Source organism: Callorhinus ursinus, unplaced genomic scaffold (assembly GCF_003265705.2).
Source record: "Callorhinus ursinus isolate GAN/ISIS: 27379988/994484 unplaced genomic scaffold, GSC_fseal_2.0 scaffold20, whole genome shotgun sequence".
In the NCBI taxonomy this organism is placed as follows: Eukaryota; Metazoa; Chordata; class Mammalia; order Carnivora; family Otariidae; genus Callorhinus; species Callorhinus ursinus.
This window is the reverse complement of record NW_027397082.1, coordinates 26,909,112-26,929,846: the sequence shown is the minus strand read 5'-3', so window position 1 is coordinate 26,929,846 and position 20,735 is coordinate 26,909,112. Positions and strand designations below refer to the sequence as shown.

Genomic DNA, 20,735 nt, shown 5'->3' with positions numbered 1-20,735 from the left:
TGGTTGAGTGCCTATCTCTGCTCCCATCTGTGGCTGTTCCTGCACAAAGAATAGCAGTAATGCTTTGGGAACCACAGAAGCAAACATTGGATTTCGCAGCCATGAAACATGCTCAGTGTATCTTCCCTCAAACCTTTGTACCCTTCCAGCCACTGGCCCTTCTCCCCTTCTGTAAAGCTTCTGGACAGAGCAATCCCTGCTCGTTGCCTCCACTTCCTAACTTCCCACTCATTCACTAGTCCAGTTCATATAGTATCTGCCACCACCATTCCCCTGAATCTGTTGTCTCCAGTGTCCCCAAGATTTCACAGTTGTTCATTCAAGTAGGCACGTTTTTGACCTAACCACTCTCCATTGTTTAACATCATTGACCACTTTTTTTCTTGAAAGTTGATCCTCCCTTCGTTTTTAACACATCACCTTTTCTGGATTTCATATCTCCTTGGCCACTGATCCTTTATCTTCTTTGTCAGCTCATATCATGTACCTCAGAGATACTGCAGGTTTAGTTCAGACCACTGCAGCAGTCAAACAAATATCACAATAAAGTGAGTCAAATCAAAACTTTTTGATTTCCCACTGCATATGAAATTATGTTGATACTATACTATGGCATAGTAAGTGTATAAAAGCATAATATCCGAAAATACAATGTACATACCTTAACTTAAAAATACTTTATTGTTGGTCTCCCGGCCATTTTGGCTGCTGGTTTTAGGTTGGGGCCATCCCGCATCTAAGGCAGGAAGATGGTGGCTGCAAAGAAGACGAAAAAGTCGCTGGAGTCGATCAACTCCAGGCTCCAGCTTGTTATGAAAAGTGGAAAGTACGTGCTGGGGTACAAGCAGACTCTGAAAATGATCAGACCTGGCAAAGCGAAACTGGTCATCCTCGCCAACAATTGCCCAGCCTTGAGGAAATCTGAAATAGAATACTATGCCATATTGGCCAAAACTGGTGTCCATCACTACAGTGGCAATAATATTGAATTGGGCACAGCATGTGGGAAATACTACAGAGTATGCACATTGGCTATCATTGATCCAGGTGATTCTGGTATCATTCGAAGCATGCCAGAACAGACTGGTGAAAAGTAAATCACGCATAATTTTTCTTTAATAAAACTGGCCACAGCTTGTTTTAAAAACAAACAAACAAAAAAAACAACAACAAAAAAATACTTTATTGTTAAAAAATGCTGACCACCATCGGAGCATTCAGTGAGTCATAATTTTTTGCTGGTGGAGGGTCTCGCCTTGATGTTAATAGCTGCTGAATGATCAGGGTGGTGGCTGATGAAGGCTGATGGGGTGACTGTGGTTGTTTCTTAAAACAATGAAGGGTGTTGCATCAATTGACTCTCCCTTTCACAAATGATTTCTCTGCAGCATGTGATGTTTTTTGATAGCATTTTACCCACAGTAGAACTTTGTTCCAAATTGAAGTCAATCATCTAAAACCCTGCCTCTGTTTTATCAACTAAGTTTATGTACTAATCTACATCCTCTTGACATTTCAACAGTCTTCACCAGGACTAGATTCCATCTCAAGAAACCACTTTCTTTGCCCATCCCGAAGGAGCAACGCCTCATCTGTTAAAGTTTTATGGTGTGATTGTAGCAGTTCAGGCACATCTGAGACTCCACTTCTAATTCTAGTTCTCTTACTGTTTCTACCACATTAGCAGTTACTTCCTCCACAGTCATAAACCCCTTAAAGTCATCCATGAGCGTTGGAATCCACTTCTTCCAAACTTCTGTGAATATTGCTATTTTGACCTCTTCCCATGTGTCACAGATGTTCTGAATGGCATGTAGAATGGTGAATCCTTTCCAGAAGTTTTCATTTGACATTGCCCAGGTTCATCAGAGGAATTCCTATCTAGGGCAGCTACAGCCTCATGAAATGTATGTTTTAAATATGACTTAGAAATCAAAGTGACTCCTCGATCCATGAGCTGCAGAATGGATGTTGTGTTAGCTGGCATGAAGACAACATTCAGTTCATTGTACATCTCCATCAGAGTTCCCGGGTGACCAGGTGCATTGTCAATGAGCAGTAATATTTTGAAAGGCATTTTTTTTTTTGATCAATAGGTCTCCACAGTGGGCTTAAAATACTCAGTAAACCATGTTGTAAACAGATGTGCTGTCACCTAGGCTTTATTATTCCATTTACAGAGCACAGGCAGAGTAGATCTAGCATAATTTTTAAGGGCCCTAGAATTTTCAAAATGGTCAACAAGCATTGGCCTCAACTTAGAATCACCAGCTGCCTTAGCCCCTAGAAGGGAATCAGCCTATTTTTTGAAACCAGGTATTTACTTCTCCTTTCTACGAAAGTTTTAGATGAATCATCTTCCAATAGAAGTCTATTTTGTCTGAAATAGCACTGAAAAACCTGTTGTTTAGTGCAGCCGCCTTCATGAGTTAACTTAGCTAAATCTTCTGGATTACTTGCTACAACTTCTATATCAGCATTTGCTGCTTCCCTTGCACTTTTGTAATGGAGATGGCTCCTTCCTTTAAACCTCATGAAGCAATTTCTACTGGCTTCCAACTTTTCTGTAGCTTTCTCTCTTCTCCCAGCCTTCATAGAATTGCAGAGAGTTAGGGTCTTGCTCTGGATTAGGTTTTGGCTTAAGGAAATGTTGTGGCTGGTTTGATCCTCTATCCAGACCCCTCAAACTTTCTCTGTATCAGCAGTAAGGCTGTTTTGTTTTCTTATCATTTGTGTGTTCACTGGAGTAGCACTTTTAACTTCCTTCGCGAACTTTTCCTTTGTATTCGCAACTTGGCTGTTTGGTGCAAGAGGCCTAGTTTTCAGCTTATTTCATACATCAGCATATCTTCTTCCCTAAGCTGAATCACTTCTAGCTTTTGATATAAAGTGAGGGATACGCAACTCTTGTTTCACATGAATACTTAGAGGCAATTGTAGGGTTATTAGTTGGCCTCATTTCAATATTGTTGTGTCTCAGGGACTAGGGAGACCCATGGAGGAGAGAGAGGGGCGAATAGCCGGTTCATGAAGCAGTCAGAACACACACATTCATCAGATAAGTTTGCCATCTTATATGGGTGTGGTTTGTGGTGCCCCAAAACAATTATAATAGTAACATCAAAGATCGCTGATTATAGATCACCATAATAATAATGATGGAAAAGTTTGAAATACTGCATGAATTATCAAAATGTGACACAGAAACACAAAGTAAGCAAATGCTTTGGAAAAGTGGTGCTGATAGACCTCTTGACCCTGGGTTTCCAAAACCTTCAGTTTGTAAAAATGCTGTGTCTGTAGAATGCGATAAACAGTAATAAAAGGAGGTATGCCTCTGTTTCCCATAGTCTGTCCTTATATTAGTTTTGCATAACAGTTGCTACATAACTGTGGCATCATGATAACCCTGTCAGTTAGGAAAAAAATCCATTATTTTGGCATGAGAAACATGCTTTTGCCTAGCAAGCATTGATTCCTTTTCTGGTCACTCACAAAATCATTGTCTTATAAAACCCAGTCTGGAATTTTCAAGTTTTTACATATTCTTAAATCATACACCCTCTTGTTTATGGTGAGGTGTCAAAGTATGCCTGTTCTCCTGAACTTTGAAATAAAGCATTTTATGTTATTTATTTATTTTGTAAGTTATGGAAGGGTTCTGTGATTCTCATTATGCTTCACATTTGGAACTAAAGTAGCTGTTACTACATTTTGCCATTGCTTTGGCCCAGCCTTCCATGACTCTTCATCCCCTGTTTTGGTTCAGACTTTATTTCCTCTGATACAAAGGTCCTCCAAGGCCCGGTTTAGCTTCTAAACTAAACTTTATTCCCTCTAGCCTCTTCCCTACACTGCTAACAGAGTAATTTTGCTAGATACAGATATGATCATGTCACTCCCTGCTTAGATGTCCTCAGTGATTTTTCCCTTTCGCCTTCCATCCAGCATATCATCTCTACTCCATAGCTTGAGGGCTTCAGGATATGGTCCCTGCCTGTCTTTCCAGTCTCATCTCACTGGGCCATTCTCCCTTTCTGATTCTCTGTTTCAACCACACTGCTCCCTAAATCCTATTGTTGCACAGTCTTAGATAATAGTTAACTGTCTTTGACAGTTCGCAGTGAAAAAAACAAAAACCGCCCTTGGTATACTAAATTATTGAAGATATTTAAAGCTAAGTCAGCATAGCTCCATTCCTAAGAGGCCATTCATTGATCTCATTTCACAAATCGATTATTTTTATTAATTACTGTGTATAAACGAAATATATAGTGCATCAAATTTGTTCCCACTAGTATTTAAGATGTTCTATAGAACAAAACATACAAGTAAGCAAACTTGGTCCTAGTAGTTAATAAAATTTTTATTTAAGTGTCCTAATATTTATAGTAAGATTGATTTACTTTTTCAAATGTATGGTTTATTTTGATTTTATTTTCCTAATCAGCATACTAGTTCTGTGAATTTGAGTGTATTGCTATAATTTACCAAGATTATACAAATTATGTAATTTATCAGAAAAAATATTGGATATCACTGTCTTATCTCTTTCTCCAGTTCTCTCTCTCTTCAGCAATCTGTATTATAAATCTATTAGAGATTAGAATTGATAGCTGCTGAAAGGATTTGATTGAATCAGTTACTTGTTATTTTTTATTATTCAGAGATTCCACAAGTGAACTAAGCAATGTTCTTTGGGACCTTCTTTTATGGAGGAAGGGTAGAGGAAGAAGTAGGAAAATAAAATATTGAGTCTTTCCTAGATTGCAAGGACATCATTTCCTTAAAATACACTTAGTTTTTCTCCTTATGTCGATTTCCTCTGCTTGCTCCTAAAGCTACCGAATTTCATTCAGCATATATCTGTAAAAGTCGAGAAGATAATAGCCACAAAGGGTTGTTGTGGAAACAAGCTGATATGTGTAACATACCTACTGTCACAGGATAAACTCTTAATAAGTGATAGCTACTATATTGAGAGACTTTAATATATGGTGGTTTAAGGTACAGACTTGAGGGTCATTCACAGTTTGAATTCCTACTTACCAGCTCTGTGAACTTGGGCTTGGTACTTCAATTTCCTTATTCATAAAGTGGGATATAAATACATATCTCATAAGAATGGTATATTAAGGCATTTAATATAGCACCAAGCCTTTAGCAAGTACTCAGTAAGTGATTTGCTTTACTATGCTTTTATCATAGGAATAGTCATTTGTTGAGCCACTCATTATGTTGTAGGTTTTGTACAAGACCCTAGATGATACTGTTTATGATTCTGAAACCAGATTCATACCCTACATCTATTAGAGTACTTTGTTTTAGTTAGGCAATATGTCTAATAGGCTGGATCATGTAGGCTAATCCTAACAGAAATATTAATGTCTTCACTGAGCCTAAATCTAGTCAGTACGCAAGCAGAATTTCTACTTGTGGCCCTATGAGAATGAATCAGGTGCCCCTCCACCCCCAAGAGAGTAGGAAATGTGAGAGAGTCAATCCTTGGTAATCGTAAATGTTTTTGCTCTATGGTATATGAGGTAATTCTGAAAAGGCAAATGGAAATCAGTTCAGTGGGTTAGGAAGGAGGAGAGGAAAAAGAAACTATTGTGAAAGCAAAGAAATTACCTTTAGAGTAAGGGAGTGAATATTAAGGAGGAAGTTATATTCTATTAAGCATCAGTAAACTGGAAAGAGCTAGAGCTGAGAATAAACCCTGAGGTAGCTCTATAATTGAATATTGCCCTGTAATATTTTATTTATAATTATAAAATACAGATGAACTACATACTGTGGACTTTACAGTTATTATTTTGTGGAATGTGTGTTAATGGATAGATTCTGTGCTATAGGAAGATTGCACTGCTACATGCACCTGTGGATCCCTAAGTGCTTAGCATTATCTTTTCTCCTCCCATCACCTATTTAACCCAAACCCATCCCCTCACCCATCTCCCTTCTGGTAACCATTAATTTTTTCTCTATAGTTAAGAGTCTCTCTCTCTCTCTCTCTCTTTCCCTTTGTTCATTTGTTTTGCTTCAAATTTCCACATGAGTGAAATCAAATGATATTTGTCTTTCTCTGACTAACTTACTTCACTTAGGATAATACTCTCAAGCTCTATCCATGTTGTTGAAAATGGCAAGCTTTCACTCTTTTTTATGGCTGAGTGATATTCCAGTGTGTATCTATGCCACATCTTCTTTATCCATTCATCAGTCATTGGACATTTGAGCTCTTTCCATAATTTGGCTATTGTAGATAATGCTGCTATAAACATAAGGGTGTATGTATCCCTTTGAATTAGCATTTTTGTATTCTTTGGGTAAATACCTTGTAGTGTAACTGATGGATCATAGGGTAGTTCTATTTTTAACTTTTTGAGGACTCTCTATACTGTTTTCCAAGTGGCTGCACCAATTTGCATGCCCACCAACAGTATAAGAGAGTTTGCCTTTCTCCACATCCTCGCCAACACCTTTGTTTCTTGTGTTGTTAATGTTAGCCATTCTGGAGGTATAAGTGGATATCTCATTGTAGTTTTGATTTGCATTTCCTTCATAAGTGATGTTGAGCATCTTTTCATGTGTCTGTTGGCCATCTGTATGTCTTCTTTGGAAAAATGTCTATTCATGTCTTCTGCCCATTTTTAATTGGACTATTCATTTTTGGGGTGTTGAGTTTTATAAGTTCTTTATAGATTTGGGTACTAACCCTTTATCAGATATGTCATTTGCAGATATCTTCTCCCATTCCATAGCTTGCCTTTTAGTTTTGTTGATTCTTTCCTTTGCTGTGCAGAAGCTTTTAATCTTGTTGAAGTCCCGCTAGTTCATTTCTGCTGTTGTTTCCCTTGCCTCCCGAGACGTGTCTAGTAAGAAATTGCTGCCGAGGCCAAAGAGGTTGCTGCCTGTGTTCTCCTCTAGGATTTGGATGGATTCCTGTCTCACATTTAGATCTTTCATCCATTTTTAATTTATTTTTGTGTATGATGTAAGAAAGTGGTCCAGTTTCATTCTTCTGCATGTGGCTGTCCAATTTTCCCAACATCATTTGTTGAAGAGACTGTCTTTTTTCCATTGGATATTCTTTCCTGCTTTGTCGAAAGTTAGTTGACCATATAGTTGTGGGTCCATTTCTGGACCCAAAATAGAATCTCTCGATTCTATTCCAGAGATCTATGTATCTGTTTTTGTGCCAGTACCATACTGTCTTGATCACTACAGGTTTGTAATATAACTTGAAGTCTGGAATTGTGATGCCTCCAGCTTTGCTTTGCTTTTTCAAGATTGCTTTGGGTATTCAAGGTCTTTTGTGTTTCCATACAGATTTTAAGATTGTTTGTTCTAGCTCTTTAAAAAAAAATGCTGGAGAGGGGCGCCTGGGTGGCTCAGTTGGTTAAGCAACTGCCTTCGGCTCAGGTCATGAGCCTGGAGTCCCAGGATTGAGTCCCGCCTGCATCAGGCTCCCTGCTCAGCAGGGAGTCTGCTTCTCCCTCTGACCCTCCCCCCTCTCATGCTCTCTCTCTATCTCATTCTCTCTCAAATAAATAAATAAAATCTTTAAAAATAAATAATGGGGGCACCTGGGTGGCTCAGTCAGTTAAGCGTCTGCCTTTGGCTCAGGTCATGATCTCAGGGTCCTGGGATCAAGTCCCGCATCGGGCTCCCTGCTCAGTGAGGAGCCTGCTTCTCCCTCTCCCACTCCCCCTGCTTGTGTTCCCTCTCTCGCTGTCTCTCTCTGTCAAATAAATAAATAAAATCTTAAAAAATAAATAAAAATAAATAAATAAAATGCTGTTGATATTTTGGTAGGGATTGCATTAAATATGTAGATTGCTTTGGGTAGTATAGATATTTTAATAATATTTATTTTTCCAGTCCATGTGCATAGAATATCTTTCCATTTCTTTGTGTCATCTTCAATTTCTTTCATTAGTGTTTTATAATTTTCAGAGTACAGGCTTTCACATCTTTGGTTAGGTTTATGCCTAGGTAGCTTATTATTTTTGGTGCAGTTGTAAGTGGAATTAATTCCTTAATTTCTCTTTCTGCTGCTTCACTATTGGTGTATAGAAATGCAACAGATTTCTGTACATTGATTCTGTATCCTGCGACTTTACTGAATTCATTTTTCAGTTCTACCCAATTTTTTGGTGGAGTCTTTCAGGTTTTTTTATGTTTAGTATCATATCATCTGCAAAGAATGAAAGTTTTAATAATTCTTTGCTGATTTGGATGCCTTTTATTTCTTTGTGTTGTCTGATAGCTGAGGCTAGGGCTTCCAGTACTATGTTAAATAACAGTGGTGAGAGTGGACATCCCTGTCTTGTTCCTGACCGTAGAGGAAAAGCTCTCAGTTTTTCCCCATTTAGGATGATATTAGCTGTGGCTTTTTCACCTATGGCCTTTATTACGTTAGCATTATCTTTTTTAATCCTAGTACACCCAAAGTATAATCACAATGCATAGAAAGAAATGAGCTCTAAAAGTTTTATCTTTTTACCTGAACGGTTAAAGTTGCATCAAAAGACAAGAAAACCTCCAATGAATCAACATGTGAAGTATCACATGCATGTTAACTATTGAAAATAATATTTGTGGAGCTCATAAAAATGGTGTTATCTAAATACAAATTTAAGGGACGCCTGGGTGGCTCAGTCACTTGGGCGTCTGCCTTCAGCTCAGGTCATGATCTCGGGGTCCTGGGATCGAGTCCCGCATCGGGCTCCTTGCTCAGCGGAGAGTCTGCTTCTCCCTCTGCCTGCCACTCCCCCTGCTTGTGCTCTCTTTCTTTCTGACAAATAAATAAAATAAAATAAATCTTAAAAAAAATAAATACAAATTTAAAAGAGCCGTTAACATGAGGGGAGCATGCACAATATACGAGGGGCTGTGCCACTTTATATGCTTATTTCAGTGAGACATCACAGTAACCCTATAAGGAAGATACTATTAATACCCTATTTCCAAACTTGATCAATTTGTAGGCATGGTACAACTATTTTCATTTTATATTTAAAACAATTTGATCCTAGGAAAGGTAAGTCAATGTTATATATTTTATCTGTAATATCATCAAATTAAAATCTGTTCAAGTGTTTATGAATTTCTGCAATAAAATAGTTTAAATATAGCTAGTGGGAATCATGCTGCAATGTTAACTTTTCTGTTTTTAGGGTTTGGACAGAGGATCCAAAGGCCAAATTTCCACTTTTAGCAGTTTCATTTCAACTGTTAACCAGAAGAAAGAAGCCGCTGAAAACAGAAGTTCACCTACACATCTTGTTTTCCCTAACATCAAGAATGGTAAAATAATAATAATGATGATTATTAAAAGTACACGTGTATTTTGGCTGAAAATATATTATCAAACTATTAAAAAGTAGTTTTTTGGTAGATGAAGTTAATTAATACAATATGAAAAAGAAATAAGCAGTATAAATATTTACAGAAAGGAGCAAAATTGTTATTTTTAGGTGACTGTTACTTAGGGTAGGGTATGAATGAGATACAAAGCTCATGAATAATAGAATTTGGTTATGCAGCCAGACACTATACAAATATATGAAAATTCAGTATATTTCCTTTGAGGAATAATCACTTAGAAGACTTGATGGAAAAATAATGAAATACTTAGAAATAAACCTAAAAGAAAGTAAGCTAAACCCGTATGAGGAAAACTGTAGGACTTTATCAAAAGACTAAAAGGTCGTAGGATGGAAAACATCAAGATGTCAGGTATACCCAGTTTACTCTCTACACTTAATACATTTTTCAGCAGTTTTGGGCTGGAGATATTAAAATGATGCTTTATGTGATCCATAAGAATCAGTGTCCAAGAAGATGTAAGCAAAAATAATGAGGGAGCCCATTCCCCTGTAGTACATATATTATAAAGCTGTTATAATTACAGTACTGCCGCAAAGACAGCCAAATAGACCAGTAAAATATATAGTACATAAGTGGTATTCAGTTATTCAAAAAATGGAATTAGGATGATTGGCTAACCTGTTGAAAATAGTAACTTGAGATTTTTTTAAACTACAAAAGTACTAGAAGAAAACACAGGAGGTTATTTATATAAAAAACCTCTTGGCATGATAACAATGCCAAGAGCCATAAAATAAAAAATTGACAAGTTTCAGTATATAAGAAAATTTAAAACTTCCGTAGGAATTTTTTAAAGTCATAAAGTATAAACACCTACAAATGTCATACATAGTCTGTGAAAAACATATGCTTGGTCATAAAGACTATTAATAAATCAGTAAAATGAACATTCCAATGAAGAAAAAGCAAAGGATCTGAACAGACTAATCAAAAGAGGAAAAATATGAGCAATCACACACAAATGTATAAGGATGTAGAAATTGCTTGTGTCCATAGCTGTGTGTGGCATAAATTATTCTCACACAGATTTTCACACATGTGAAAGGATGCTCAATCTCACTTGTTTTTAGAGAAGTACAAATTACAATAAGAAGTTTACATTTTCCTCTGTGGTTGCAGAGAATGAAAGGATTTATATCTGTGATGTTGTCTAGGGAATGTGAAAATTGGCACTTTTATGAATGGGTGACTTAGAGTACTATGCCTCTATTAAGAAAAATGTGATATGTGTATAAAGTGTCTAGGAGAAGTGCCCACAGTACGTTGTAAAATAAAAAACACAAGTTACACATAATAGGTAGAATATGACTCCAGGTTTTTAAGAGTAAGGAAACCTTTTATACTTCTTTGAGCGTATAAAGAAGTATGGAAGGATGCCCACCAATCGGTTTAATGGTTTTCTCAGGAGAGTAGAATTGGGTATATATTATAAATATACTTTATTTCTCTGTACAACTCTGTATTGTTTTGTCACAGGAAACATCAATTACTTGCATAATTTTAAGTTCCCCTGGCCTATAACAAAACAAATCTGCAAAGGTTTAAATGTCCCTGTACCCAAACAACACAAAACAAACCTAGAAATGTATAAGGACATAGTTTTTGGTAAATTGCTTGTGTCCATAGCTGTGTGTGGCATAAATTATTCTCACACAGATTTTCGGTTGATACTCCATGCTAGTGCTAACTGTTGCAGGTTAGCATTTACCTTATTTCATTTATCAACCTTTGCCTTTGATAACTTCTTTCCTCCTGTATTTATGTACTCAGTGTACACACATATACACACACACATGTTCTTTCCCCTCAGTCTCACTCCGAGGAGGCACAAGTGCCCTTTATGTCAGCCCCCCAACCCACAACAAAACAAAACAAAGCTGCAGTTGTGATACCATTAAAGAAATAAAATGAGCCTATTTGATGGGGAGAGGAATTGAGAGAAATGATATATATTTTAGACATGTTAACTAGATAACAACTGTAAATTATGTTTGTGTATTATTTGTGTATACATTACTTTATCTGAGCCTTGCAACAATCACATAAAATAGAATAGATATTAGAATCCCTGTTGTATTAGTTTTCTATTGCTGTATAACAAATTACCACAAACCTAATGGTTTAAAAGCAACACCCATTTATTAGCTGATGGCTCTTTAAGTCAGAGGTCTTGGTGAGTGTGGCTGGGTTTTCTGCTCAGGGTCTTACAAGGTGTTGGCTGGGCTGGACTCTTGGGGAAGAATCCTCCTCCCAGCATCTTCAGGTTGCTGGCAGAATCCCTGCTGACTATCAGCCAGGGCTGCTCTCAGCTCCTAAAGAGACCACTTACACAGTCTGCCACCTCTGCTCACAGACCCTCTTGGAGTATTGTATTGTAGCTTTGGGTTTTAAGGCTGACAGCAGGAGCCCTTGTGTTGAATCCCCTTCATGTTTCCAGTCTCTCTGACTTTGTCTTTTGCAACCAGTGGGAGAAAACTCTTTGCTTGTAAAGGTATCATGTCATTAGGTTTCACCTACCTGGATAATCTCCCTATTTTAAGGTGAGCCAATTAATTATTTATATCTGCACAGTCCCTTTTGTCATATAATGCAATGTAATCCTGATGGAACACCAGAAAGCTGAGACTTATGCGGGCGATCTTAGTTTCTGTTTATCACACCATTTTATAAGTATGGAAACAGGCTCAGAGAGGGTAAATGACTTGGCTGAGGTCACCGCTAAGTGTCAGAACCAAAATTCAATCCACATTTTGTGACAAAACCCTTGTTCCTCTATCTGACAGATAGAGGAAATTCCTGATTGACTTGTTTCTCTTGCCTGATTAATCATATCACATTAATCATACAACTCTAATTACATCATCTTCATACTCCCTAATGCTTCCAAAATTAAATAAAAAATTTTTACCTTGACACTCAAGGACGTTCAAAATATGACAGCTTTTCAACGTTATCTCCCACTTTTCTCCTACATATAACTACATTTTAGCTATTCTCCTGGATGCCTCATACCTTACCTCAGAGATTTTGCCAGTTTGTTCCCACTGCCTGGAATGCACTCTCCCCTCTTTTCCGTCTGACACATCCTGTCCTTCAAAGCTACTTCTTTCTTAAACCTCTGCTGATTCTCTCCAACCAGATACAGTTGTTCCCTTCTTTGACTTTCCACTTAGGTTTTCTTTTGTTATTACCTCTTATCAGTCACCCCGTCTTATGTGTTATCATTTGAATACTATTAACTCTTAGACTGTATGTTCCATGAGGGAATAAATACCTTTGTAATCCCCACAGGCCCCAGGCAGTTACCTGTCCATCAGAGGGTCCTACAGGTACAGTGGACCAGTTGACTCTTGAATGACACAGGTTTGAACTGCATAGATCCACTTTTATGCAGACTTTTTTCAATAAATATAGTACAGTACAGTGAATGTATTTTCCTTGTGATTTTCTTAACATTTTATTTTCTCTAGCTTATTATTTTAAGAATATGGTGTATGATACATGTAACATACAAAATACGTGTCAACCAACTGTTTATGTCATCAGGAAGGCTTCCAGTCAATAGTAGGCTATTAGTAGTTAAGTTTTGGGGGAGTCAAAAGTTATACATAGATTTTCAACTGCACGAGGGGTTGGCGCCCCTGCCTCCACATTGTTAAAGGGTCAGCTGTATTTATTGCATAGAGTCAAACAAGAGAGAACCCAGGACAGAGGAAATAGTTATCAGAGCAGATGTGTCAAAGCAGTAACATCAGCTGCAACAGTAACTCCATATAGTGCTTTCTATGTGCCACTCCTGGTTCTGAGCGCCGTAAGCGCTGTACATATGTGAATCCATTTAGTCCTTATTGCAGCTGAAGGTTGGAATTCTTTTCCCATTTCAAAGGCAAGGAAACTTAAGCCACAGAGAGTTTTAAGTGACTTGCCCTGCATGAACTTACGTAACTAATGAATGGCAAACATAGAGAAAAGAAGAGAGCCAAGGGTAGTTTTGGATAAGGCCTTCATTAAAAGAAGAGTTGGTAAAAGAAAAGAAAGTGAGTGCTGAAAGAGGGAAAAGAACTGTGTTGTGCTGTGACTTAGAAATCGGGGAAAGAGGGGCGCCTGGATGGTTCAGTCAGTTAAGCATCCAACTCTTGGTTTTCAGCTCAGGTCATGATCTCGTGTGTCAGGAGATCAAGCCCCACGTGGAGCCCTGCGTCAGGCTCCACGCTCAGTGGGGAGTCTAGTTGAGATCCTCTTCCTCTGCCCCTTCCCCAGTTCACACGTGCACACTCTCTTTCTCTAAAATAAATAAATAAATCTTTAAGAAAAAGAGAAATCAAGGGAAAAGAAAATTTAAAGAAGAGGATTTGGTCTACGATGTCATTGCTAAGTGAGGATAAGTTGAGTAAGCACTGAGACAATGCCAAGGATTTGTTGTTTAATGTGTTTATTGGTGACTTTTAAGAGAACAGTTTCAGTAGGATGGTATGAGGAGAATTCAAATTATAGAAAGTTAAGGGGCAGATTAGTGGCGATTATGTAGGGGCAATGTAGACTGCCTAGCTTGAACTGAAGATTAGCTTGAACTGAAAGAAAAGCAGGGTCTTGCAGAGTAGTGTGGTCAAGGGAAAGGATCTAATACAGAGGGAAAGACTAAAGTTGCAGTAGGAAAATAGAATAATAAAATGAACTAGTAGAACAGAGAAGTGGTATGAGGATAGGATCAAGGAAAAATGCAAAGCATAGGGGTTGAGATGTAAGCTCCAGCAAGGTTAGAAGAGCACTTGTTACTCACACTGTGGAATTAAAGGGAAGAGAGGAAGTAGGAAGAGGAAATGGAAGTAGGAAACTCAGTTCTTCTCGCCTTGAATTCACTAATCTCCTTGGAAGGTATAGTAGTTTCCTCTCGCTGCTATAACATAGAACATAAACTTGATAGCTTAAAACAACAGATTTTTATTCTCTCATGGTTCTGGAGGCTAGAGGTCTGAAATCCATGCATTGGTGGAATTGGTTCCTTTTGAAGGTTCTTAGAATCTGTTCCATGCCTCTGTCCTAGCCTCTGGTGATTACCAGCAATCCTTGGTGTCCCTTGGCTTGTAGATGTGTCTCTCCAATCTTCATCTCTGCTTTCACTTGGCATTCTTTCCTGTATGTCTTTCTGTGTCCAAATTTCCCTCTTCCTGTAAGGATACCAGTCATTGAATTAGGGCCCACCCTAATCCAGTATGACTTCATCTTAATTTGTTTGCATTTACAAAGACCCTTTTTCTAAATAAATAAAATCTTTTGAAAAAAAGGGGGGTGCCTGGGAGGCTCAGTCATTAAGTGTCTGCCTTCGACTCAGGTCATGATCCTGGGGTCCTGGGATCGAGTCCCGCATCGGGCTCCCTGCCCAGCAGGAAGCCTGCTTCTCCCTCTCCCACTCCCCCTGCTGTGTTCCCTCTCTCGCTGTGTCTCTGTCAAATAAATAAATAAAATCTTAAAAAAAAAAAAAGACCCTTTTTCCAAATAAGGTCACATTCACAGGTCACAGGGTTTAGGACTTTAAAATATCTTCAAACGTATCTGTGTGACAGACACACACAGTTCAGCCCACAACAGTGTTAAGAATCTTAAGGACTTTGAAATGTCTGCTAGGGGAGAATGATAGTCAAAAAGAAAGTCATGAATAGCTCTAACCTTTTTTGTTTGAACTGTTTGTTCAAATTCAATAGCCTTTGCTTCCATGCTGATTCCTTTATTCCATTCTGTCTATACTAAAATCCTGGTGTCTGAATCAACTTGTTTGCCCACAACCTACCTGCCTCCTCCTTGGGTGGATGCATTGACTCTGAATATGGTCCACTGTTTGGGCCCCTACACTTGTCTCTTTTTCCCCTCTCATCTGTGCCAGTCTTATGGAATCTGGATTCAGCCCCAACCTGAAGCTGGAGTATTTGTATACACCACTCTAGAGGAATAGACCTCTTAGCAGACTTCTTTTACTTTATTGGAAGTGCTAGTGCTGACTTCTCCTAGCTGTTCTGTCCAGATGCCACCTGGATTCAGGTGTGACTTGGAGTCCGTATGTCAGGGCTGCTGCAGAAAGAATTCCTTTATTGAATGGGAAGTTAGTCAAGTCTTCCCAATGTAAGCATGTTTATAATTCCTTAATCTTTTGGGAAGCCTCTTTTACTTGCCAGTAAGATTGTTTCCTCAAAGATGCATCATTCTTGGCAGTTATTACAGTTTCCTCCCTCTTCTCTGGTAGCAGGACCTATGCTGGGTATTCTCTAACAGCTTGTCTCCCCATCTGATCTTCAAGTGGTATTAGAGAAGCTGCAAAAGCCCAGCGTGGGTTTACCTAACAGCTGAGGGATGCCTTTCCTCCCTGTAGATCACATGACTAGGTCTGCCTGTCGAGTTGGCTGTCCTTTTGGAGATCAGAGAAGTGTAGGAGTTTTACCTACTACAACAGCTGTTAGGGATGATACATCTTCAGAGAAACAATATAAATGGTAAGTAATGGTGGAGGGGGATTAGCACTACGTTCTCTCTTATTCTTTTGTATCTTCCTTCTAAAGTGATTATGCCCCCCTGTCAGACTTCTTTGAAACATCTTTAAACAGCACAGAACATCTTTAAAAGAAATGAAGCAATTTCTCCCCATCTCTTTTATAACGTCTTTGCACTCTTGGTAATTCAGAAAAGAGTAGACAGGAACTCTTAATGTTTACCCCAAGGACACTGTTCCTCTCCCAGCTCAGTGCATTTCATGAGTTTACTCTGGAAGAGCCCTGGTAGGACGTAGTGAGCCCTGCCGTTTTCTCCCTAACTCTGGAGAAACGCGTCCCATGATCTTTGCCACTGTGAAATAGCTCAGGGAAAAACGAAGAGGTCTTTAGCTCAAATGGCAATTGGGTCTTTGTGTGGTGGTGTCCTGTGATCTCTACACAGGTGAAGTACCACAGAGTTTTCACAGTTCCTCCAAGAGCAACTTTTAGAGGCAGACAGAGAAACAAGCTGTTCGAAGAAACCAGCACAGGACTTGCCATCTGGGGAGAGACAAGGACTTGAAATAGCTGCTTTAGGAATCTTACCCTAGAATAAGTATCTCTAAAGCCTCAAATGACCCCATCTCCAGGTTTCTGTGGAGAATGAACTGATTTTAGACTAAATCTCCAAAATCCTTCCCTGGGTCAGAGTGAGTACCTTGGGCTTGACTTTTCCTAACTGTGCCTAGGGGAGAAGTATATCTATCAAGAACTGAGAGTATCCTGCTGCATTTATTTGTTTACTTATCTGTCTCTTTACTAGTCCTAGTAAATTCTTAAGCTTCTATTTTGGAGAGGGGAAGAGCTATTCTTTTTATTTTTTATATTGAAGTTAATTTTTGGAATAGGTAACACATTTGTGTGTTTCAAAAAAAAAAAAATAAAAACAGTATGTTTCTGACATCCCATTTTTACATTCTTCCCTGCTGTGTTATATTCTTTCCTGTATTTCTTTATGCAAATGAAAGCAAATAAAATATACATTCTCATTTCCCATCTTTTCTTAAAGAAAAGGTAACTGCCTATACATTGTCCAGCACCTTGTTTTTAGTTAGTATATCCTGGATACTTTTCTATATCAGTACATAAAAGAGCTCCCTTATTCTTTTTTATAATTGTATTCTGCTGTATAGGATGTACTATAACTTATTTAATAAGATCCTATTAAAAGAAATGAGTTGTGTCCATTCTTTTACTAAACAATGCCACAGTGAATGAATCTGTACATATGTCTTTTTGTGTTTCTGAGATATTCCTAGAAGTGGGATTGTTGGGTCTGAGAGTAAATGCATCTGCATTCTCCTTGAATTTTTAATTCATCTGTGTATCTCCAGAATCCACCCTCTGTGGTACATAAAGTCTTTACTCAGTAAATAGTTTACTGAATGAGGAAATATACGGGAGAGAGTTTTTCTGGGTTTCTGGTCAGTTTTCCCTGTTGGAATGTCAGACCCGTCTCTATAATAAATTCTCTAAGATATGTCCAGCTTAAGACATCTGTTCCACTAGAGGTAACCTTCTGGAAAAGGGACTTTTGAATATTTTTATAACTAGACCCATAAAAGAACATTTAATCTGTGTTTTTGTTGTACTTTTACAAACAAATATCATTGAACTTAGTAAAAAGTACATCTCCAAAAACTAATGAGTATATTGCAGTATATTTGGCTCTGGTGGCTACAGTCCTATGAGTCAGAGTTCCCCCCCCCCCTTTTCCTTTCTCTCTCCCACCTTCAATTTTATTTTTTGCCAAATGTTTAGAAAAGTCACCTTATAGACAATGATGTAAACACCACCTGTTATGACTAATCCAGTCTGGTCTCCCTGTTTCAGTTGAACAGGAACACAAGCAGGGGGAGTGGGAGAAGGAGAAGCTGGCTTCCTGCGGAGCAGGGAGCCCGATGCGGGGCTCGATCCCAGGACCCTGGGTATCATGACCTGAGCCGAAGGCAGATGCTTAATGACTGAGCCACCCAGGTGTCCCTTGTAGCTCATTTATTACCTGCCTGGTACCCACACACTGTAAATTATGATATCAAATAAGAACTGAATATTTGAGTTAATTATTACCAGTAAGTGTCATTGTGACCTTAGACATTACACTTCGCCCTCATGAACCTTCATTTGCTCATTTATAGAATGAGGAATTGGGGCATTATGAGTTGTAAAATATCCTCCACACCAAAGTTTTATGATTTAAAGGGTTCATTTTCAAACATATTGATTTTGTTTGATCCTTGTTGAGTTTCGTTTTGACCTTTCATAGTTTACCAGGTCCTACGTCCATGTAAATTTAAGGTTCAGTTTTGCTACTTGTTTTTATGCAGGTAGAAGATTTGGCATTATTTAATAGTGGAAAATACATGGGTGTATAACTTATCTGGATGGGTTTGAATCCTGGCTCTGTAATTTATGATCCTGGAAAAGTTATTTAGTCTCTCTGTGCTTGTTTTTTCATCTGTAAAATAGCATAATAAAGAAGCTACCTCATAAGGTTGTAAGGATAAATGAAAAAAAGCATTTAAAAGCATTCAGTTCCATGCCTTATGAAATTCAGTAAATATGAGTGATAATACTATGGGCAGCTAAGTTGTAGGGAAGGGATTGTGATGGGCAGGAGTTTCTATTACTCTTATTTCGTGGGTAACTGCACGAATTTTTAAAACTTTGAAACATCACACATACAGAAGAATGTAATCAACAGTAGTATATGGTTTTAGTAATAATAAAAGCAAAGCACGTGAATTTAGTGCTAAAATTAAGAAAAAGAATATTACAAGCTCTTGTGAACCCACCCAGTTGCATTGCCCTTCCTTTCTGTCCAGAGGTAACTACTATTCCCTTGATTTTTTTAAAAAATGGTTTTGTTGTCTTTACACGTTCCTATAAACAGTATACCACTTAAATTATATATCTCATTATACACACACGCACTGCTTAGTTTTGAAAAACAGAATAGCAAGCACAAACCTTGGATGTGTAAGGGACAATATTGCCACTATTAGGTGAAGAGATGATAGTCTGAATAGTCTCTGAATCAGATCTGGCTTCAGCTTCCGCAAGACTGTATGAGTCCTTTCTGGAGAAGTGAGCAAGGTCATGAGTGAATCCTGGGAAACAAAGGACAACTATTGGCATATCTGACAGAGCTGTGATTTGTTGGACTGTGTATGTATTAGATGTCTGGCAGAAATACGACCTGTCCAGCTATCAGGAGTACCCCCAGGTTAAAGCAGTGAGGTGACCTGAGTGCCTTCAGCCGATTCAGATAGCACAGCAAGAAATGGAGAACAGGGGTTTCATCACCCCACTGGCAAGACAAGCCAAAGTACAGATAACAGTCTGGGCTGGGCTCGCCTATTCCTTCTATCTTCAGTTACAAAAGAAGAGTACAGAGATAGTCAGGATCTTGGTGATGGCAGGCATCAAAATTACTCACTCTTAGGCCACTCTGTTTTAGCGTGTGCAGAGTACATCTCTCACCTTCCTGTCCTTTGTGTAAGGTATCTGTCTCTCTAGAAGCTTGTAGAATCATCTCTTTATCTCGGAGCATCTGAAATTGCGCAGAGTTGTGTTTGGTGTGGGTCTAGTTTCATCCCTTTTGCTACATGTGTGGTAGGCCCTTTTCCTCTAGTAGTTCATGTCCTTGAATTCCAAGAAGTTTTCTAGAAATTTTTATTGATGATTTCCTCCCATCTGCTGCTGCTTTCTTTCTGGGTCCCCTATTATTCAAAAGCCAGACCTTCTGAACTCCTAGTTTTCTTTTTTTTTTCCACTTCTATTTTCCATTTCTTTATCCTTTTGCTATATATATTAGGGCATTTCCTCAAAACACTTCTACTAAGTATTTTGTTTCTGCCAATATGCTTTTAATGAACAAGAATTCTTTTTTCCCCTCTCTGAATATTTCTTCTTTATAGAACCCTCTTATTTCCTGGTTGTACTTTTATCCCTCTAAGTAAATTAGTGATAGGTTTTTATTTTTATGTATGTATGTATGCATGTATTTTAGTCTTGAGGGTTTTTTGGGGTGGTGGTGTTGTTGTTGTCTTACGCTTATCATGCCATAAATTCATAGGGAATGGGTTCCAGCAGCTCAGGCTCCTTTCCATTGGTTCTTACAAAATGTGCTTTGCTGGGTGGGGCAGGCTGGCACTTCAGTTGGACCCAAGTACCTTTCTCTTCGGCTTCCTTCTTTCTCTGATCATTTTCCTTCATGAGCTTCAAGAAGCTGTCTTGGCTCTGAGTGCTTCATATGCTCAATACCTACATTAATTCTCTTGGCAAGAATCTTCTTGCCTTTAACTTGTTTACAACAGTGCCAACAGCAAGCTGGGTAATACTGTAGACTCTTCCAATTTTGCCATCGTAACATCCGTGGGGCATTCCTTTTTGAACAGTGCCCATTCCTTTGATGGTGACAATATCACCTTTCTTGTAGATTGGCATCTATGTGGCCAAAGGCCATGTTTTCTAAAAGGCCTAGAGAACATGTAGTGGGTGCCTTTCCCCTTTCCCTATGAGTTGATGATTTTGGCAAATTACTGGAAGATGGTGGTTCCGGTGAAAGGCTAGTGATAGGTTTTTACATTTTTTTCCCTCCCTGCATGATTCCTGACTCTTCCAGGTTGCTCTTGTTTATTTGTTTTGGTTTCCACAATATTGGAATCCCTTGAAGGCTTAGCTGAAACACTTGCCCCTGGCCTTTTCATGGACTGCTTGGCTTCCCACAGCATGGTGACTGGACTCCAAGGTCGAGCACCCCAAAAAGAGACAGCCAAGCAGAAATTGTATTGCCTTTTGTAACCTACGAAACCT

General features: G+C 38.5%; 1 protein-coding gene, 1 long non-coding RNA gene and 1 pseudogene across 2 annotated transcripts in view; 2 read left to right on the top strand and 1 right to left on the bottom strand.

The window, feature by feature from the left end:
• Positions 1-682: 682 nt before the first annotated feature.
• On the top strand, positions 683-1,134 carry LOC112830895 (large ribosomal subunit protein eL30 pseudogene; annotated as a pseudogene).
• Positions 1,135-9,187: 8,053 nt separating this feature from the next.
• The window catches only part of HECTD2 (HECT domain E3 ubiquitin protein ligase 2), a 58,727-nt gene continuing 47,179 nt past the window's right edge, over positions 9,188-20,735 (top strand). The window contains exon 1 of the mRNA XM_025881084.2: positions 9,188-9,312. The gene's annotated coding sequence lies outside the window, so the exon portion shown is untranslated. The remainder of the gene's footprint in view (positions 9,313-20,735) is intronic.
• On the bottom strand, positions 14,344-17,864 carry LOC141374697 (uncharacterized). Its single transcript, XR_012381779.1, has 2 exons — positions 17,688-17,864; positions 14,344-14,564 (listed from the first exon to the last, which is right to left on the bottom strand). It is a non-coding gene; the product is annotated as an uncharacterized lncRNA (long non-coding RNA).